General features: G+C 38.3%; 1 protein-coding gene across 1 annotated transcript in view; it reads left to right on the top strand.

Moving 5' to 3' along the window:
* ADGRL2 (adhesion G protein-coupled receptor L2) overlaps nt 1-22,332 on the top strand; it is an 834,153-nt gene that overhangs the window by 224,915 nt on the left and 586,906 nt on the right. Inside the window, exon 3 of the mRNA XM_027873936.1 lies at nt 17,693-17,882. The gene's annotated coding sequence lies outside the window, so the exon portion shown is untranslated. The remainder of the gene's footprint in view (nt 1-17,692; nt 17,883-22,332) is intronic.

Below are 22,332 nucleotides of genomic sequence, written 5' to 3'. Positions count from 1 at the left end.
GTCACATTTAAAAGAACCAACTTTGAAAATAAGGAAAGATCAGTAAAAAGAACACATGGCCAAATTAAGAACATGGTAGAATTCACATCTAACTATCTATTTCTCCTTTTAGAAAAGAGAAAGGGGGATTGCTGTTCATTCCAAAAGCCAAAAGCACTATTCCCAGCTAAGAAATTTCATAGCAGTTCAGTCAGAGCCAGATAATGAATATGTTACCTTGGTGGGTCTGAGCTAACTTTGAAATTAAAGTCCCAAAACTTTGGATGCAAGCAGAGCTAGGCTGAAGGAGCAAAATGGACTTAATAAACTCCATTGTGCTCTTCTATCCTAGTGAGATTTCTTTCCCATCCATGACCAATTGGCATTATTTTTTTTCAGTGACTGGTACTTTTGTGTTCCAGATTGGGATTTCTGGGAGTAATTAGCACTTTTCATCAATGATTGACAGGTTCTAGCAGAAAAGAGACAATAGGAAGAATCATTAGGAATTCAAATGTAAGGTTGTGTGTGTTGGCTTTAGGACCTGAGTTTAGCAGCAGTGAATGGTAGCCAGAAAGAAGAAAACTTTGTCGTTTTCAATATGTAATCTCCACCTTTCTTGCATATTTCAAGAAAAAAAAAAGTTTGTTTCGTTTTTTTTACCCACCAAATCTACCATAAACAATTAAGAAAAGGCAATCCCTAATCATTTAGGATTCTTTTTAACATTGTATATCCTGCAAATGCTGTAATCAGTTCTTTACTTATGATATTTCTAGATAGTTCTCTCTTTCTCTCTCTCTCTCTCTCTCTCTCTCTCTCTCTCTCTCTCTCTCTCTTTCTTTCTCTCTCCCACTTTCTCTGTGTCTCTGTCTGTGTGTGTGTGTGGGTGTGTCTGTCTGTCCCATAGAAACTTTTTGAACCTACATAGCTGCATTTGATTTTCTCATAGGTTGAGAAGAGAGAAAGGTATTGTTTTCCTGAGAAAAAACTGGAAGTGAGATATGATGAAACTCTCCATTACACCCAAGGAAAGATACCTTAGGGAAACAATTATGGTGAATGATTCTAGCATTGACCAGTAATTGATAATTGGCCACAAATAATTAGGGAAGAATGTATCACTACTGCTGTAAATTATGCTAATCAGGCAGCATCTTCCCTGGGTGCTGATGCTTCGAGGAGCTGAGTTTCTTAGGAATAATTTTGTTTTAAATTCAGATTACGAACTTAGCATACTATGCTTGACAATTTAATCTTGTTTGGCATCAAAGCCAAGCCTGATAATACAGAATTACACAAGTCTAATCAAAGCAGGTTGTTCTACAGGAGTCATTTAATGAGGGTTGACTTTTTCCAGGGAAAAGCAGCTCTCTGAATAAGCAGTTAACTGTGTTAGAAAGTTAGAATAAAAACAGGGCAAAGCATGCCACTAGGAATGGAACTGCACATTTGAATGAACTCTCCTAAGTTGTAGGTGTCTAATGGAGCGTATCAACACTCTAATACTCTCCATATCCAGTCGTCACCGCATCTTATTTTTTAAGCCTCTTCCCTGTGCTGCTCTTTATGCAAGCTACATTTTTTTTAAAATGTCATGACTAATTTGTGCCATGTCTTTATCAACCTAGTATTTTTTCCTGTTTCAGTTGATACACAAAGGTCTGGAACTCATGTGGACAGGACTTTAATATGCTACGATAGAAGCAGAAAACCAATGCATCACGGTAACAAATGGGAACTGTCACCTAACCTGGGTAGAAGCAAGGTGTGAGGAAAACTCAAAAGATCATGGGATTGGCTAGTTTTGTATTTGATGTAGTAGTAGTAGCAATAATGACAATAGCGGTAATAATAACAGCCAGCATTTATTGGGTGTTTTAAGCTTTACATTTGCTATTTCATTTGATCCTCACAATAATCCTGAGGTAGAGATGTTGGTTTTGTGTCCGTTTTACAGAAAAATAAACTAATCAAAGAGGTTAAGTGATATGACCAGGGTCATAGCTATTAAGTGTATGAGGAAAGATTTAGACGCAGGTCTTCCTGACTCCAAGTCTAGGAATGTCTCACCTAGGTACCTTTATATTTCCACCCTGCCAGTTTCACAGATTTTTCCTACCTCTTCCTTTTTCCCCTCCCCAAAAAAACTTTTCATGCTCCCCTTTGATGCTAATGCCTTTCTTCTAAGGTTACCTCCCTTTTACCTTGTATATATCTCATGTGTACATATCTGTCACATGTTCTCTCTTCCATTTGAATAAGGTCATTGAGGACAGGACTATGTCTTTGCCTTTCTTTTTTATTCCCAACACTTAATAGAATGCCCAGCACATGGTAAAAATGTAGTAAACGATTATTGACTTAAAGTACTGAATTTCGTAAAGTTACCAGCAACCTGTCCTAAGGAAAAACGAAAAGCCTTTCTTTGTCACCATTCAGTTGATTTGGATACATGACTCCTTCACCTGCTCCCTATTAGGAAATAATCTATCACCTTGACGAATCTAATTGTAATATAGAATTGTAGATTCAGACACAGAAAGGATCCCAGAGTCCATCAAGTCTCTATCATCCTCTGACAGCTGAGAAAAATGAGGCACAGACAGATTAAGTGATTTATCCAGGATTGCACAGCTAATAAGTCTTTCTGACTCTGAGCCCAACACTCAATTCACTATTGCATTATTACTGCCCATGTTATCTCGATGTTTAGATACACCTTCAGCACATCCTTCTCCTGAACAAAACACTATCACAGGATTGCTCTCCATTTCCCTCGCACAATATGAAAGCTTTGTCAGTGTATTTCTAAAATGTTTTCACGGTCTTTCCTTCCTAATATAAAATGCAGTTCTCTGTCCACTCTTATGAATGGCTGACCCATTTCTGAGCAAATTACTGGAGTGTGGCTTAGAGCAAGCTAGCTTCTAGATAAACTAGGCATCTGGAATCCTAAAATCAGAGATTTAGAGCGGGACACTACAAAACAGCACTCCGTCGCCTTTGTGCCTTTGTCCCAGAATTTCCTGCCTACACTCCTCCTTCACAGAACTCTTCTCTTTTTTCACTATGAAACACAAGTGAAACCGTGTTACATGAAGCTTTCCTGACCCCCTCAAATGGTAGTACCCTTCCACCAGAGGTCTTCTGGTAAATGTTTAACAGTTGACTTTTTGAAAATGCAGGAAACACTTTAAAGTTAAATCTGAATTATTAACATTTTCCCATAACTTTTTAAAGTCTAGACAATCAACAAAATAATAAATCAAGACCTGATTTATAGCATTTGTTGATTTCTGAAGTGTAAATACTCCTATTGAAAATTTGACAACTTTCTAGGGACCCAAGTCAGAAATGACTACAGCACCTCCCTGACTAGAAGGCACCCCAGAGGTCATCTTTTACGATATTCCTGTTTTAGAGATGGGAAAACTGAGGCTCAGAGATACTTAGCAACGAGTCCAAAGTCACATGTGTAATAAGTGGCAAAGCCAGAATTCAAACCCAGGGCTTCTGACTCTAAATCCAGCATTCTTCCTACAATATAACTTTGGCTTCTAATAAAAAGTTTGCTCAAGTGAGGAGTATATAGTGTTCTTCTGTACCTAAATTGATCAAAAGTTAAATCAGACTTTCCAAAGATTTCCAAATGAAAGGAAATGAGTGATCCTTTTTCCAGTCTCTTCATTTCTTCCCTTCTTCCTATGTCCTATCTCATCCATCTAAACACCCATACCTGGAGCTGAGATAGTCATGTTCTCAAATCTATTAGTCAAACAATAGGAAATGGCACAGGGCTAATGAGTGTGAATATTAATCTCGATTATCTTTCTTGTCTTCCTATAGACATAGTAGGCATTCAGTGATTATTTATTGAATAACCAAAGGTCAGGTTTCTTAGAGAATTGAATGCCACCTACATTCCACCATTATGTTTCCTGTTGCTCTTAGTTCTGACCCTAGTTGTAGGCATGGCAATACTGATCCCTCTGTCCCCCTTTCTTCTCTTATCTCCATGCTTTCATCCTCTCTGTACTTTGTCATTTGCTAGGTCACCACCTTCTCAAATCCCTCTAGAAAATTCATTTCTAGTGTGACACCTTTCTATGACAGTTTCTCCATGAAGTTTTTCCCCAGAGGAAAGGAAAGAAATGGATTCTTTAAAGAAAAAAAGTCAAGGAATCTCATATACCTGTGGATTTTGGATGTGTTATGTGTCTAATCCTCTTCCTATATCTCCATGTACCTTGGTTTGTGTAGATGTTCAGATGCAGAAACCAGCCCATTTGCAATTTGGCATTCAGTATGTATCCAAAAACAAAGAAATCTTTGGTTCAAGAATTAGAAAACAATGAAATTGTAAACCAAAATTCAAAGAGAAAATCATCTATTTCAAGTTGGAAGGGACCTTAGAGATCATCTAATACAACTGCCTCATTTTACAGATGAGGAAACTAAGACCCAGAGCTTTTAAGTGACTTGCCAAGGTCACATGGGTAGTAAGCATCAGAGTAGGACTTGAACACATGTCCTCTGATTCCACAGTCATTGCTCTAAAATGTTTATTAAAAAAAAAAGTACACAAAGAAACAAATTAAGAAAACTCTTATTGGTCTGGTCTCAATGTTATCAAAAAGGGCAATGATAACAAATAACTGAAATTTACATAGCTCTTTAAAATTTGCAGCAGCTCATATTTACATCGCAATTCAAGCTTTACAAAGCTCTTTAATCACATTGTCTTATTTGAACCTCATTGCAAACCTGTGTACCATTTATTATCTTCATGTCACAAAAGAAAAAACTGAAGTTCAGAGAATCTAAATGATTTTTCCAAGGTCACTGAGCTATTAAGTGTCTCTGGGGTCATTCCACACCAGGTTTTCCATCATTGCAAGTCCAGAATTATATCTACTATGCCGTGCTGTCTCAAGGATACCCTTGAAAGATACCAGATTAGACTAATTTCTTTTTTTTTGAATGGAGTTACTAGACTGTCAGATGAAGGCACTCACAGGCCTCTTGACCCTGATCTTTTCAACATTTTCATCAATATCTTTCAGTTGCTTCAATCATATATGACTCTTCATGACCCCATTTAGGGTTTTCTTGGCAAAGATACTAAAGTGGTTAGCCATTTCCTTTTCCCCTCATTTTACAGATGAGGAAATGGAGGCAAACAGAGTTAAGTGACTTGCCTGGGGTCACACAGCTAAAAAAGTGTCTGAGGTCGTATTTGAACTCACAAAGAGAAATTTTTCTGACTCCAGATCCGGCACTCCATGCACTGCACCACCTAGCTGCCTCACCAATACCTTGGCTTGTCACATATGTTTTGTGTTCATCTGATTTGCAGATAACTCAAAGCTGGGAGGAATCACTAACAAATCACTTGACAAAAAATGGAATGCAAAGAGATCTTTTCAGATTATAATAATGGGCTACATTGAACAAGATGAACTTAACAGGGATAAACATAAAATTATAATTCAATTCAAAAAATCAACTTTAGAAATATAGAATGGGAGAGCTGGGTAATAATTGTCCATATGTAATAGACCTGGCAGATTTAAAGGATAGAATGCTCAAGATAGGTCAACAGTTGGCAAGCTCATAGTATCTTAGGCTGACCAAATAGAAGAAATTAAGGTCCAGAGGAAGAGACTACATGTGGAAGAGAGTAACAAGAATGGCAAGGCAACAGAATTAATTGAAGGAACTAGATATTTTTCTTGTAGAAGATTCTAGCAAGGACGCAATAGCTGTCTCAAATAGTTAAAAACTTGTCAGGTGGAGGGAGAATTAAACTTTTTTTTTAACTTGTCCCCAGAGGAGAGAACCGAGAACAATGGGCAGCAGGTGCAGAGAAGCAGACTTAGACCCCACATGTGGAAATACTTCCAAATAATCTGAATTATCCCAAAGTGAAATAGACTATATTAAGAGGTAATGAGTTCCCCATAGCCAGATTTCTTCAAGTGCAGGCTGAATGACCATTGATTGAGTAAACTTTGAACAGTATCCACACATACCCTTCAGGTATTGGTTGTACTAAATGACCTCTGAGATCTCTTCCAATTATGATTTTCTAAAGTTCTATGAAATATTTTGCCTTTGTACTCCTGGAACTTCTCAAATAATGTATTAATCATGCCAGACTTCTGAGCTGCTTTTGAATTCCCAACTCATTTGAATCTGATATCTTATTTGATCCTAACTTTGGTCCATAGGACTTTAAGACAAAACACATGAAGGTTCTATGTGTGATATCAGTAGAGTATGTCTATCTGTTATCAGCCTACATAGCCACTAGGTGTCAATGCAATATGTTTATCTGGAGTGTTTAATAAAGAAGTTTTATAACATAGCTTCCATTATTTAAAAAAAAAGCTATTCTCTTTGAAAGACATTTTCATATCAAAAGGATCCAATTCAATTCAACAAACATTTATTGGGTGCCTACTGTTTGCAAGATGCTATGCTAGTCACTGAGAATATAAAGACAAAAATGGAAAATCCTGCCTTGCCCCACTCCGAGGAGCTTCTATGTACTGGAAATTTTGACAGGTGCATAGATAAGTCCATACCAAGTAATTTGAGTTCAGAGGGAGCACTAGCAACAAGGGATTGGGTGACGGGGAGAATCAGGGAAGGTTTCATGAAGACGGTAGTATCTGAGCTAAATGCTGAAGGAACACAGAGATCCTGAGATATGCAGAAGAATAAGGAGTATAGTCTCTATCTGATCAAATTCATAGAGTGATAATGGCATAATGAGATTGGGAGACTCAACATTCAGTCTAGTTTGGATAAAAACAACTAACAATAGAGGACAATAAGATGAAGCAAGGCTGGAAAAGCAGGTTAGAGCCAAATTGTAGAAGGCCCTACACAGCCCAAATGTTTTTGATGGCTCTTGAAAACAACATGTCTAGAATCCCTTTTACTTCCCATCAATAAGCATCCATTTCTGGGATATTTGATCTGTTTCTGATTGGGAGCACATAGTTTCAAACTTTACTCTAACTGGAGTGTCTGGGAGAACGCAGGAAGCAGAATACAGTCATATTAGCTGCCATTTTCCCAAGTTGGTAGGAACTTTACACGGTTTTTCCACTAGCAAGTAGTATTCGGGGCCATTGATGAGAAAGGGCTGCCATAGCCACACTGCTAAGAGTAAAATGGGATCAGAACCCCTACTGGGGCAGGGACCCTATTCTTCCTTTATATCTTTTTTCTCCATTACTGTTTGACATAAGTGGCTACAATCTGAATTATGGCATATATGTCTACAATTTAAGCAAATTAATATTTTTTTCACAAATAGGGTAGTTGGGTGGCACAGTGTAGAGAGTGCCAGGCCTTGAGTCAGGAAGATTCATCTTTGTGAGTTCAAATCTGGCCTCAGATACCTACTAGCTGTGTGTCCCTGGGCAAGTCACTTAACCCCGTTTGCCTAGTTTCCTCATCTGAAAAATGAGCCAAAGAAGGAATTGGCAAATCACCCTAACAATCTTTGTCCCTCTCAAAAAAAAAACAACCAAATGGAGTCACAAAGAGTTGGACATGACTGAAACAACTAAACAAGAAAAATTTTCACAAATGCTTATTGAATAAATGGATTGACAAATGAGTAATTAGATGGGTAGATAAAGGAATGTTTTGGTTTGTGGTTTTATAGATATATATATATGTATGTATATGTATGTGTATGTATGTATGTATATACCCATATGTATGTATTATATATGTGGATATATGTGGATATACACACATGCATGCACACACACACACACTATATATATATATATATATATATATATAGTGTCTAAGTAAAACTGCCTATCAAAATCATACCTGTAACACCTAGGTACACAGATCACTATGAGAAACACAATAATAGAAGGAAGAAAGTTAAAGGAAGAAAGGGCAGAGGAAAATGGAGGCACTATCTAAGATTTAGAAGTTACCTTCAAGTGTACCAAGTTTAACCCGCTCATTTTATAGATAAGAAAACAGAGACCTAGAGAGTTTAAGTAACTTGCCCAGGATCACACAGCTTGTATTGGAATTCAAACTCAGGGCTTCCTGACTCCAAGTTCAGCACTCTTATACACTAGACCATGCTGCCCTGGAGAAGGAAGTTAGAAGAAATAAAGGGGGTGGAGCAGGATAAAGGGAAGACACTTGTGCTAGAGAAAGTAATGCCTTTGCAATTTAATGAGCAGAGAAGTAGCTAGTAGTTGAGAGAAAATATGGTTAGTCAGTTCTGCAACTTTTATCTATTTTAGAAATGCTAGCATAGAGTCAAATCACTGCATGATGCTCCAGCACAGAGAAGTCTGCTAACTTCTTCTTTGCGATAGACTCAGATTAAGCTCTGACATGCTTAAAGTATTTCCACTGCTTTATTGAAGTCCCTCAGTTAGTGAGAGCCATAGGAAGATTTCCTCTGTCATTCAAGACCAAGTAGTTTTGATTTTTCAATCATTGGTCAGTTTGTTAACATTTAGTTTTGAGGGTGAAGAAGACTTTTTCAAATCAGTGTCTTGCTGATTTCAGCAACAATGAAAAATACTATAACCCAACATAAACACATTTTCTTAATTTTTTATGAAAAAAAAGGATTTATTGATACTTTTTGCTTAGAAAACACATTTAGATCCAGCCCTTAGCACAATGATTGGCACATAGTAGGCACTTAATAAATGTCTATTGATTGATTGACATCTCAATATACACCCCAATCTATTGAATTCTCCCTTTTAATAAAGAAAAAGGTAAATAGGTCTGACTGATGAAGCAACCATAACTGCCAAAGAATGTTGAATTCCGCACTTTAAGTCCTCCACCTCTCAACTAAGAGTAGGAGAGTGAGTTTCACTTTTTTTCTGCAAATAAGTTTGGCCATTGCAATTAATTATGCTCAGCTGCTTTTTTCTCCATTATTATCATTTACATCTTGTAGTCCTTCTGTATACTGCTCTCCTGGTTCTGCTTTCTTCACTCTCTATCAGTTCCCACAGATCTTCCCAGGTTTCCAGGAATTCCTCATATTCATTATTTCTTATTGGGAAATAGTATTCTATTACATTCACATATCATAATTTGTTTTGTTATTCTTTTGTTAGTGGGCACCTGCTTTGTTTTCTCTGCCAGCATAAAAAGTACTTTTGCAAATATTGTGGTATACAGGGAAATGCTCCTTCCTTGAACTTTTTTTGCCTTTCTTTGTATCCTCAGTCCTTGGCACAGTGCCTATCACACAGTAGGTGCTTAACAAATTTTCTTACCTGGTCAGAAACTCTGAGGATCTTCCCTTCCCAGATTGATACTTTTGTGATAGTAGACTTAGCCATCTTTTGTTTCAATTCTTACCTAGCCCTTAATCATTGAATGGGTGTTGCCTCAGACAAATTGAGAACTGAGAAAAGACCTTAATCTTAAAAGACGGGTCACCCACTATATCCTGGTCCATAGACTGTCATTTTGTTTTGCTACTGGATTCTGATGATTCTGGAGGAGAGAATGATTCTAATGACTTCACTAAGTTCTGCCTCACTTAAATCTAATTCACTTTCAAGTCAAGACTTCACCTTCATAATGTCATTGGTCCTCTTCAAGAACATAGGACAAACAACAACAACAACAAGGTGCTTAACAAATACTTGTTTTTTTAAATTTTAATTTATCAATTTATTTTTAGTTTTCAACAATCACTTCCATAAGTTTTTGAGTTTTAAATTTTTCTCCCCCTCCCTCCCCACTTCCCTCCCCAAGACAACATGCAATCTGATATAGGCTGTATATATACATACCTATTAAACATATTTTCACGTTAGTCATGTTGTAAGGAAGAATTAAAACCAATAGAAGGAACTACAAGAAAGAGGAAACAAAACAAAACAGAAGGATAAAAAGAATAAATAGTATGCTTTGATCTACATTCAAACTCTATAGTTCTTTCTCGGGATGTAGATAGCATTTTCCACCATGAGACTTTTGGAGATGTCTTAGATCCTTGCATTGCTGAAAAGAGCTAAGTCTATCAAAAGTTAGTCATCACACTGTGGGGCTGTTAACTGTGTACAATATTCTCCTAGTTCTGCTCACTTCACTCAGCATCAGTCCATACAAGTCCTTCCAGGTTTTTCTGAAGTCCACTTGTTCATCATTTCTTACAGCACAATAGTAACCCATTACGTTCATATACCCCAACTTGTTCAGCCATTTCAATGGACACCCCCTCAATTTCCAATTCTTTGCCACCACACATAGAGCTGCTATAAATATTTTTGTACATGTGGTTTTTTCCCCATTTTTATGATCTCTTTGGGATACAGCCCTAGAAGTGCTATTGCTGGGTCAAAGGCTATGCACATTTTTATAGCCCCTTGGACATATTAACAAATACTGGTTGACTTGACTTGGCTTCTTTTAAATGTCCACAAGTGGGATCACTGGATCTATGGATATGAACCATTAAGTGACTTCCTCCCTCATCTCCTGTCCCCATAATTAGTGACTGTTCCTCCATCATTGCAAATTCTGACATAAACATATTCAGGCCGCAAGCCACACCCATGAATGTATGGGTAATAAGGATAGGACAACAGTCAAAATTAACAGTCGCATGTGTCTCTAAAACCTAAAAATAATGTGCGTTAAATAAGTATTTTGTTTCCACTGTGAGAGAATGCTAAACTAAGCAATGAGAGAGTGATAAAGATCTATGAGACACAAATCCTACCCTCAGGGAGTTTATACCCTAGTATTAGTGTAATATTTTTCTAGACTTTTAGTGTTCAACTGCCATCAAATGTTTCATTTCAAAAGCATTGCAAAGCTGACATCACGCATTTTTCTTAGGGAAAGGGCATGGGATCTGGACTCAAAGTGCCCAAGTTCAGTCACAGCCCTGCCATTTGCAAGACGAATGACTTTTGACAATTCATTTTCTCTCTTTGGGCCTCACTTTCCTCAATTTTAAAATGAGGAGCTTGGGCTGAACAACCTCTGAGGTCTCATCCAATTCTGTATCTATGATCCTAAGGTTCCTTGGGTGCCAGAACAGAAAGAACACTGGATGTGGGGGTCAGAACTCCAGGTTTTGACTCAATGTCCGACCTTGGACAAGTCACCTCATGTCTGTAGGCCTTAGTTTCCACAACTTTAAATAAAGGGGTGAAGCAATGTAGAATTTAACATCGGAAGACATCGGTTTAAATTCTGACTAGTTTATTTATGTTTACTAGCAGGCATCTTCACTTTTCTAGTATTCGGTTTCTGAATCTGGAAGAAAAGGGAATTGGACAAGAGGACATACACCAATTTCAATTCAACTCGATTCAGTTCTCTGAAGTCCTTCTTAACTCTAAATCCTGTGATCCTGTAGAGTAGATAATCTTTAAGATTCCTTTCCAGCTCAAACATTCTATAATATTAATTATCTTGTGACAAATATTGCTGCCCTAACATTTTTGGAGTTGATTCTCATAGAGAGAGTCCATTATTTATTTCTATGATGATGATAACTGACATTTATAGAGAGCTTTAAGGTTTGTAAAGGCCTTTACATACATTATTTTCTTTGATCCTCATCACAACCCTGTAAGGTAATCTCTATGGGTATTATTAACCCCATTTTACAGATAAGGAAACCAAAGCTGAGGGAGATTAATTGACTTGTCCATTATCAAACAGCTAGTGCCAAAGTATGAACCCAAGTTTCCCTTGACTCCAAGTACAGTGGTCTTACCATGTTACAATATGCTGCCTCTCAAACTATAAGACAATATTGTGTTATCTTGTACGGATGTGTGACTTCCAATAAAAGGAATGATGCATAACAACTCATTCCTAACGTATTAATTAGTGTCAATTGTTCTGGAGCTCATTGTTATATTCTAGGGACTGGCGATTTGCAATTCCTTCATCTCTCCACTGATAACTTTGTTCAAAATCAGTCTCAGAATGTCAGTTAAAAGGGCTATTTAGATCCACTTGGATCTGAATAATAACTCCCATATCACGTTGTACCTGCTAAGTGGCCTTGTCTTGCAGGCTTTGCTTGGAGTGAGAAGGATCACTACTGCCTCCTGAATAGATCATTCTACTTTTTGATAGCTTTGAATTGTTAGGAAATGTTGCCTTCTATCAAAATAGGCAACAAGCACTAAGTAGTATGTATTAATGTGACAGACACTGTGCCAATGACTGAGGATACAAATGCAAGCAAAAAGAAAGATAGTCCCTTCCTCAAAGAGCTTACATTCTAGTGGAGGAAGACAATATATAAAGGGGAGCTGAAAAATCAGTGTGTTGATAGGGAGGGGTAAGAACATATGACAAAGTCCAAAGAGTTAAAAGCATAGCTGGGAGGGGAATGAAGCATGTCCAGCAGACCCATCCCCAAAATGGCTTCTTTTGGAAGGAATTCATTAATGGGAGAAGTGTCCTGGCATAGTAGAGAGATATTCCAGGGTAGGAAGGCAGCTGAGCATTGATGACAAACTCTGGAGTCAGAAGCACAGCCAGAAGAGGAATGAAAGCACATGTGATAGAGTGTAAAGGACATTGGCCCTGGAGCTAGAAAATCTGAGTTCCAATCTCACATCTCCTAGTTGCTGATGCCTTCCCCCTGAAATGATCTTGTATTTTTTTTCTACATTCCTATGCATGTATATGTTGTCTCTCCTGGCTATATTGTAATTTCCCTAAGGGAAGTAATGTTTCATTTTTGTCTTTGCATCACTGGCACCTAGCATAGTACCTGGTACATGTTGTTGTTGTTTAATCTTGCCTGACTCTTTGTGACCCCATATGGGGTTTTCTTGGCTAGGATACTGGAGTGGTCTGCCATTTCTTTCTCTAGTGGGTTAAGGCAAATGGAAGTGAACTGAGTGACTTGCCCAGGATCACACAAGTAGTGAGTGTCTGAAGCTGGATTTGAACTCAGGTCTTCCCTACTCTAGGCCCAGTGTTTTATGCACTGAGCCACTTAGCTGCCTGTGCTTGACACATAGTAGGCTCTTAATAAATGCTTATTAATTGATTGCCTCCTTGGAACTTCCTGCTCCTACTCCTGGTTCTGGGGTCAAGAAGAACAAGTCTAATACCTTTTTCACTTATAATAGCCCATCATTTACTCAATGGATAGTAATTGTATCCCTAGTCATTATCTTCTCTAAATGCAACACCTCCACTTCCTGATCCTTCTGTGGCAAGGCCCCTTCACCATCCTGGTCACTCACTTCTGGATGCTTTCCAGTTGAACAATGTCCTTCCAAAAATGTTAAGCGCAGAACTGAATCAGAACTCTATCACCTAATCTCTGCCCCATACCAGACTGTCTTCTCATATTATTTCCCTGAAACTTTCCTACTGCCTTTGTAGTTATAAGTATTGGAATATCACATTGTACTATTTTTAGACCAGTGATACTCAAACTTTTTGCTATGGTAAGATCCTTGCTTTTACATAAAACTTTAGGGGCTCCCTTACAGAAATATCTTTTTAATGACCTTTTAAAAAATTCCTAATGCTAATAGCACTAAATAACATACAGTTGACTTTTCAGAATAAGATTATTATGAAACTAAGAAACAGCACACTTGGGAAGCAAGACGTGATTGTTTAATAAGTATATTGTAAGTTGTTAACAGTATCCCTTCAAATTACCTTGCATTTACTTATCTCTTTACATAGAATTCTAAGTTTCTTGCAAGTAGAAATTGTTTTATCCATTTTATTTATATCTGGTGTGTTCAACAAAATGCCTGAGGCATAGTAGGAATGTTTAAAAGTGTTTGTTTGATTAACTGATCTAGTCCAACACCCTCATTTTACAGAGGAGGATACTGAGGCTCATGAAAATTAAGTGACTTGCCAAGCATACTAGTGCCTTGCATATGGTAGACACTTAATTGATGGTAATTGAATTGGATTGAATAAATATTCGTTAAACAAATCAATACAAAGGCACGAGGTCTGAAAGGTGGAGATTTCTGAGGAAAGAGCAGGGATCCCAGATCTTCAGAGTGGGAAGGGACCTTAGTGGCCATCTTGTCCAAGCCATACCTGAAAAAGAATCCCCAACATCATCAAGTAATCTACCACCTTCTATTTGAAGATCTCTAATGATGGGGAACTTACTACCTCCTAGGTTAGCCCTCCTAATACATTCTGGGACAGCTCTTCATTGTTAGGAACTTTTGCTTCTTTCAAGCTTCTATCTGCCTTTGAAACTTCTATTGTTCCTAATTTTGTCCTCTAGGCCAAAAAAAAAATAAAAAGCAAGTTAATCCTTATTACTCATGACAGAGATTCAACTGTGTCATCTACATTATAAGTGGGCAAACTCTAGTTCTTGGTGGTTTGTCATATTGGTGTGAGAAAGATGAAAAAATACAACATTTTCTAACACTGTGACAAATGTTCAGTCTTAAAAATAGAAAAACATCAATGACAACAGGAGGCCAGTGACCATAGATTTGTTCACTGAGGCATGAAGAAGGAATGAAGGAAGAAACAGAGATGGAAAGCAATGAAAAGAGAGAACAGATGCAAATCAGGGGCAAAGTGGTGAGCCTCCTTGCCCTCACAGAAGATATAACCAAGCCTTATAGCCTCCCCTCCTCCCCATTTGGTGACAGGGAATCCCAGCTGTATTCTCACTGTGGAGCTGAGCCTGAGGATTCTCAATCATGATCCTTTTATTCAGCTATTGGCAGAGTTTCTCACTGATCAGCTTTTTGACTTACCGGTCAAAGTTATTACTAGGACCAAGCTTATGAATAGGGAAAGTAGATAACATTAAGGGTGCCTGGAAGAGCCCTCTGTTTCCCCAAAATCTGCCCTACCATCTGTCAGTGTGCTTGTAATTCACCATTAGGGATTAATTCCTTGGAGTTTTCAGCTCCCGCCCCTATCAAAATGTAAATCACTCTGGACCATAATCAACAAAATGAAATGTAGACAGATAAATGGAAAATCCAACATTAAGAATTTTTAAATTAATTTAAAGAGTACAAGTTGGTGAAGGCCTATTATGATTACCATGTCATATGCAAAATATTAAGGTGATTTCACTGCACACAAACTCAATGTGAGCCAGTACTTTGACAATGTTATTTAAAACAAAACAAATCTGAATTATTGGAATTATAGAATTTAGGACTGGAAGGGATCTTTGAGATCAATTAGACCAGAAGTTATAGATTTAGAGGTGGGAAGAAACTTAGAGATTATCTAGTCTCACCACCTTATAGATAAGGAAACTGCATTAAGTGACTTGCCAAAGGCAGTATAGGTAAGAACTAAGCAAAGCCAAGATTCAAACCTGATACTCAATTCACTTCAATAAGCAGCTATAAAGCTTACCACAAGATATCATGCAAAATACAGAATGAAACATCCCCTTCCCTTGAGTAGCTTATGTCCTATTGGAAAGAATAGAATAAGATGTATACCTACAAGAAAATTCAAAATACATATAAAACCTTTTCTTTTTGGAAGGTGGCAAAGATCTAAAATGAAGAACAGTTTCTTAACAATAGAAATTGGGCCTTGGAGGGCACAACAGAAGGGTAGAGAAGAGTGGCATACTGGAACCAGAGGAATGAGGTTGATTTGGAAGGTGTGAGGTGAGCAGGGAATTATGGTCAGTGCTTCAGTCTCGACCAGGGGTGGGGAAGCTGTGACCTCGAGGCCACATGTGGCCCTTTAGGTCCTCAAGTGCAGCCCTTTGACTGACTCCACAGTTCTGTGAAGTTTAAATTCAGTCAAAGGGCCACACTTGAGGACCTAAAGGGCTACATGTGGCCTCGAGGCCACAGCTTCCCCACCCCTGATCTAGACAGCCTCATCTTGACCACAGAGATTATAAGAGAAGCCCATGGCAGATTCTCACAACTTTCACCACAGCAAAGATAATGTTGATTTGATTCTCAGCCTCAGACAAAATGGTACAAAGGTTTGAGATGGAGGGAAATGTTTGGTTTGTGATTCTGCCTAGTGGCCAAGGCAGGATTAGTTAGATATGATCTTAGGGTTTATTGCTGGAGGTTTAGCAACACCCAGAAGTAAATGAAGTTTTCATTTCATTGCCATCTGTGCTAATCATGCCACAGCTGGGACATCCTGCCTAGCTTTGTGTGTCACTCCTAAAGATAGAAAGTGACAATCTAGACTATGCTATGCTATCTCCTGCACGCCGTACTACATGGAGAGGAATATTGTACTAGTAGTCTGAAGACTTGGGTTTGGATCTCCAGTTTACTACTAACTGGTTGAGTAACATTGAGCGGTCTCTTCTCTTTCAGTTCCTTCCTCTTTAAAATAAAGGGGTTACACTATGAAGAAATAACTAAAGATAAACCCTCACAGCTCAAATATTCCAAAAGATCCAAGCAGATGAAGAATGTCAATTGCCTAGATTATGCCACTCAGTCTGTTGAGCTTATCCATCTCAGAAAGACAGAACGAATGAACAATGGGGCCAAGAATTAAACAGGAGGAGGAAAGAAAGCCTTCAGAAAATTGTAAAATTCTTTTCATAACCCTGAACTTTTCCTAGAAATTAAGGCCCATCTTTTCAGCAGCAAGTTTCTATTAGCATTGCTATACTTTGCAAACCTTAAAGTGCTATGTAAATGCTAGCTACCGATGCTATGTGGGGCAACTGGGTGGCACAGTGGATAGTGTGCTAGCCCTGGAGTCAGAAAGACCTGAATTCAAAGCAGGCCTCAGACACTTACTAGCTGTGTGACCCTGGGCAAGTCTTTGAACCTCTGTTTGCCTTTATCCACTGGAGAAGGAAATGGCAAACCACTCCAGTATCTTTGCCAGGAAAACCTCAAAGGGGATCACAAAGAGTCGATAGCAAGTGAAATGACTGAACAAACAACAAAACTTATGGCAGCTAAATAGCTATTCCTATTACTGCTGCTGCTGTTCCATGACTGTAAGATACTCTACAAGACTGAGAGAGTCAATAGGAGAAGGTTTAGGAAATGGTTGGAAGCAAATGTCTCCACGTACAGGTGTTTGACCTTTCACTATGTATAATAAACTGTGTGACCATAGTATGATAACTTTGGATCTGTAAGCATAGGGGGCATGGACTGCATTTAGACCATTGTTGCTATTCAGTCATTCAGTCACATCTAACTCTTATGGTCCATGGGATTTTCTTCGAAAGAATTCTGGAATGGTTTGCCATTTCTTTCTCCAGAGGATGAAGGCAAACAGAGGTTAAATGACTTGTCCAGGGTCACACAGCTAACAAGTGTCTAAGGCCACATTTGAACTCCGGTCTTCCTGACTCCACGTTTAGTGTTCCATCCACTGAGCCACTATATTGCTTGTATAGACCACAGGTTTTATATTTTATTATTTTGAATAATCTTTTTCATCCCCAGATTAATTCTGGACCCAGCCAGCAGGCTTAAACTAAATCATTTAGTGCCATCAGTAAAATCACTTGTTTGGTGATGGTGATAGGGCACTGAGTGGGAGTTCAAGGAGGCATTTAGATGTCTTCAGGCCAAATACCCTCTGGTGATCAGTGATACTGCTATCTTTTAGAAAGATTATCCAACACAAGTGACAGAGAGAAACTGATGGACCAAATAGAGCCACCTGGTAGACCACCCTGATAATATACTCCCTTACTAGATAATTAACAGAATGACACCTTATCTTTCTGTAGGCTTAGGCAAAGCAGACCTGGACTCTTTAGGCAAATCATCACAAAATGAAGACGTTGGCATCCTATGCATTGGATGGATCTTTTGTGGAAGATTTATAGAAAGACATGGGCAAGAATCACAAAGGATGAGAAGGCATGGAAGGGTTGTGACCCAAACCAACAAAATCAAAGATCTGTTAGAGTATCAAAGGTAAAGCATCAAGGGCTACATACTGAATAATCTTAACAATGCCTCAAGCTGGGGAGACTTTGATAAAAAATGATGTTAGAATTTCAAACAGGAAATAAAACTTTTTTTTGAAGTGCTTAAATTGCCTTAGGAAATCGTCACTAGATTCCATGTTTAGGGGATCAGCCCACAGAGCAGCTGCAAATACTTTTCTATGAACTTTAATTAAAATAAGACCTCAGCCTACTGGGTTGGGGTGGGGAGGGTAGAGAGGGGCAAGTAAGCCGGAAAAGGGAAAACATTTACAATAAAACTTTATCCTTAAGCACAGGAAGAAACTTTAAAATAGGTGCTATCCTCACCCTTCTTTGATTAACAGAGCTTTTTCTCTGTAGTAGACTACTATCTGTCTTATCCAAATGTTTTATCTCACTAAGTGGCCAGTTAGTAGGCACTTTGCTTCTTAAAATTTCCTCAGGATAATTAGGATTTAAGGCTAAAAGAGATATGCTGGCTACCTGACATAAAAAATAGAGCACTGGACTTAGAATCAGGAAAATCTTGACTCCTTTGCGGCCTTAGATACTTACTAGCTGTGTGACCCTGGACAAGTCACTTAACTTCAATGAAATTCAATTTTATTATCTGTAAAGTGGAATCATGAAATTAGCATCACTTCACAGGGTTTTCAGGAGACTCAAATAAGATAATGTATGTAATGTATAAATCTTGGATAACAGAGGTGGCACGGCCTAGTGAATAGAAAACTGTGCCAGTTTTCTTGTGCCACACATACCTAGGCACAAGTCCTGAATCCAATATATACTGGTCATGTGTCTCTGGGCAATTTACTGTCCCAGGCAATTCATTAAGATTTAATATTTGCAGCAAGGTGCTGCTAAGGGTAGAGAAAGTCCCTACTTGAGAGTTCCCTACACTACTGAACATAAACCTAAGTAAAAAAAAAAAAATCTATGCAAATGTAACTTATTATCATGAGGGACTTTTAGGGTTATCTAGTCTAACCCTCTCATTTTATAGATAAAAAAAATTGATTCCCTCTCAACCACCAAAAAAAAAAAAGTTAGAAAATTCACTCCATAGGACAGCTAAGTGGTGCAGTGGATAAAGCAATGGACCTAGAGTCAGGAAGATCTGAGTTCAAATCCAACCTCAGATCCTTTCTAGCTCTGTGACCCTGGGCAAGTCACTTTACCCTGTTTGCCTCAGTTACCTCATCTACAAAATGAACTGGGGAAGGAAATGGCCAACCACTCCAGTATCTCTGCCAAGAAAAAACCCTAATGGGATCACAGAGAGTCAGATACTACTGAACAACAAAATTCACTCCATGTCCCAGATTAATATGGGATAGAGTCAAGTCTGAACCCTGGCCTTCCAATACCCAACAACTTACTTTTTTCGTTCCTTCTTTTTTTTTTTTTTAGCTTTACCTATTATTTCATCTGTATAGGGAGATCCAAAGGAGGAAATCTCTCCACCAAAGCAGAACAACATTTCCTTTAAAACTATACTTTTGGATTGTTACCTGGAGCACTGAGAAGTTAAGTGACTTCTCCAGGGTGACTCAGCCAGTCTTCAGACTTCTCTGGAATCATACCACCAGACACTTGTGCAAAAGGAGCAAGCCCTGTGAGATAGCATAGGGTAGTAGAAAGTGTACTGGATTTTGTGCTATGGGATCTGAATTCAAATTCCAGCTTTATTTTTTACTACTCATGTAACCCACTTCACCACTCTGGGTCTGGGTCTCAGTTTCCTGATCTGTAAAATGAAGGTGGTGGACTAGATGACTTCTAAGGTCCCTTCCAGCTCTAAATCTATGAGCTTCTCAACCTTCTCTATGACAGGCGTAAGGCACTAAATAGAAAAAAGGCTGAAAGGGTCCCACTCCTGGTTTGAGCCATATAATATGGTGCTTATAAAGCAAACATAAGCCATTGTGGTAATCCACAAACATTAATATCTTAACTCCCTGGCTGTAATTGGGCTCTGTCCCGGGAGATAAGGGCTTGGCTATAAGGCAGGGTGTTCAGTGTGGGCCACTGGGCAAATTTCTATGCTGAGTTTCACCTCCCGAACCTCTAATTATCACTTCATCACTTTCAGCATGGTGTCACCCAGCAGGCTGGAGGAAGACGACACCTCCAGCTTCAGCTGGGCTGGTTTCCATTTTCTGGAATCTCATCAAGACATGTGCCTCTTACTTAAAGTGCAGCTGGTACTGGCACTTCCTATGTGAATTTAAGTCACTGTGTTTGGAAAAAGGCGATAAGAGCAGTTTGTTTCAAGTCCTTGGTATTTAAGCCAAAGACAGTTTCAGGGTAATACGTTCAACGTTGCTTCCACTTTGAGCTGTGTTAAGCTACAGACACTCCTATCCCCATTTGTAGTAGTCATATTAATAGACTACAATTCTATCTTTTCATAATGGCATGCACTGGGAAAGAATCCCCTATTCTCAGCCAGCTTGTTCAGGCTTTGTAGGAAACTTGTGGTGATTCTTTGGTGGTTATTGGTGGGAAGAGAGGTAGGGTGAGGAATGAGGGTGGGAAGGAATCATGTTAAGCAGGACCAAGCAGAGAGGTCTCTGATCTAACTTTAAAAAAAAAAAAAACTAACCACTGTTGATATAATGGATAGATTGTTGCCCTAATAACCTGAGTCTATTCAAAATCAAAAAGAATTGAATGCAAGTGTGAATTTAATAAGTAGCTGTGTGACCCTGGGCAGATCACTCAATCTCTATTTACCTCTGGCAGTTCCCTAGAATTTATCTACTAAATCATAGATCATTTTCTGTCTCCTGATTAAAATTCCACGCAGGAAATCCCCCCCACCCCCTTAATGACTAAATGATAATTTAGCATATTTGTATTTATTTTTGCATATGTTGTACATGTATTTGTATGTACATATTGCCTCATCTGATAGAATGTAAGCTTCTAGAGGGCAGGTAATATTTCATTTCTGCCTTTGCATTCCTAGAGATTTGTATAGCGTCTGGCACATAAGATATGCTTCATGAAATGTTTGTTGATTGATTTTTTTCACTCTGCCTTTCAGACAGGCTGGCTTATTCACTGTTCCCAGGACTTGGTATTCTGTCTTGCCTTTCTGCCTTCTGGACAGGCAGCCTCTATGGCTAGAATGCACTCACTCCTCACCTCTGCCTCTTAGAATCCATACTTCCTTTAAGCACTTCTAAAAGTGTCCTTTCCTGACCCCCCCCCCCAGTTTGTTCCCCCAATTATTTTTGAATGCACATGCTTTTTATACATTTTGTGCCCGCATTTTATGTGTACGTGTTGTCTCCCCTCACATCCCACCCATGCCTTACATCCCACCCATGCCAAGTAAAATGCATACTCCTTTAGAGAAAAGACTATTTTTATCATGTTTGTGTTTTTTCTTGCTCCAGGCATAGTACCTGAAACATAACTAGTATTTAGTAAATGCTTACTGAATGGATGGATGGATGGATGTTATTATAAAATTATATTTATCAGGACAAGTTGTTTGGGATGTGCCTCTATTTAAGTTTTTTGAATGAACATTTTGATTTTTGGAATAAATAGCCACACATTTGCTCCCTTCTCAGATGGTAGAATAGAGAGTACAGTATTTATGAAATGGAGGGAGTAGTCTAGGAAAGGAAAGACGTAAAAGGATAAATATCTATTTTTTTAAATACCCATGGTCTGATTTTTTTTTTAGTTAAATGCAATTACTATTTTAGTTGGTAACTATAGTACCAAAGCCAAAGAGGAATATCCCTGAATGTATATATTCAAAGAAAAATGAAACATGTTTATAATGTTTTCTAGCTCGTTAAATACAGAAAATCCATTACAGATTAAATTAAAAAAATAAAAATTAAAGAAATTCTGGGTTGAACTTTGAATAGACTTAAAAATGCCTTTCATTAAAACCCTTCCCTAGTAGTTTGATCTATGTCTGGAAACAATTATTTAAGACATATTGGAAATAACCAGATATTGGAGAAGATAATTTGAGGGAGATAATTTATGAGCAAATTGAGATTCCTTAACTGTGAAGCTCAGTAAACAGAGATAATGCCATGAAAGGTCAAGAATTGCAAAATATATCCAAACTCTTTAGAACTCTCTCTCAAGTGGCAAACCACTTAGGAATTGTTTTCCCTCACCCTGGGATTGTGGTGCTCAGAGAGAGAAAGAGGAAAGGAAAGTGACAGAGACATAAAGACAGATAAAGTATAAGGGAGAGAGATAGAGAAGGGAGACAGAGAGACAAGGAGAAATATCTGAAGAGAGGAACAAACAGGTAGCCAGAATAGGACTTCTTGTGGTTCATTCTAATAAACAGATATGAATTTAAGCTGCAGATGTCAAGTTCAGGTTCAGCCTTGGCATGGGCTTCTAGTTTGTTTGTTTGTTTGTTTGTTTGTTTGTTTGTTTGTTTGTTTGTT

This window comes from Vombatus ursinus, unplaced genomic scaffold (genome assembly GCF_900497805.2).
Source record: "Vombatus ursinus unplaced genomic scaffold, bare-nosed wombat genome assembly UNPS02014803.1, whole genome shotgun sequence".
Classification (NCBI taxonomy): domain Eukaryota; kingdom Metazoa; phylum Chordata; class Mammalia; order Diprotodontia; family Vombatidae; genus Vombatus; species Vombatus ursinus.
Note: the sequence above shows the minus strand (reverse complement) of the source record. Positions and strands in the feature narration are given on the sequence as shown.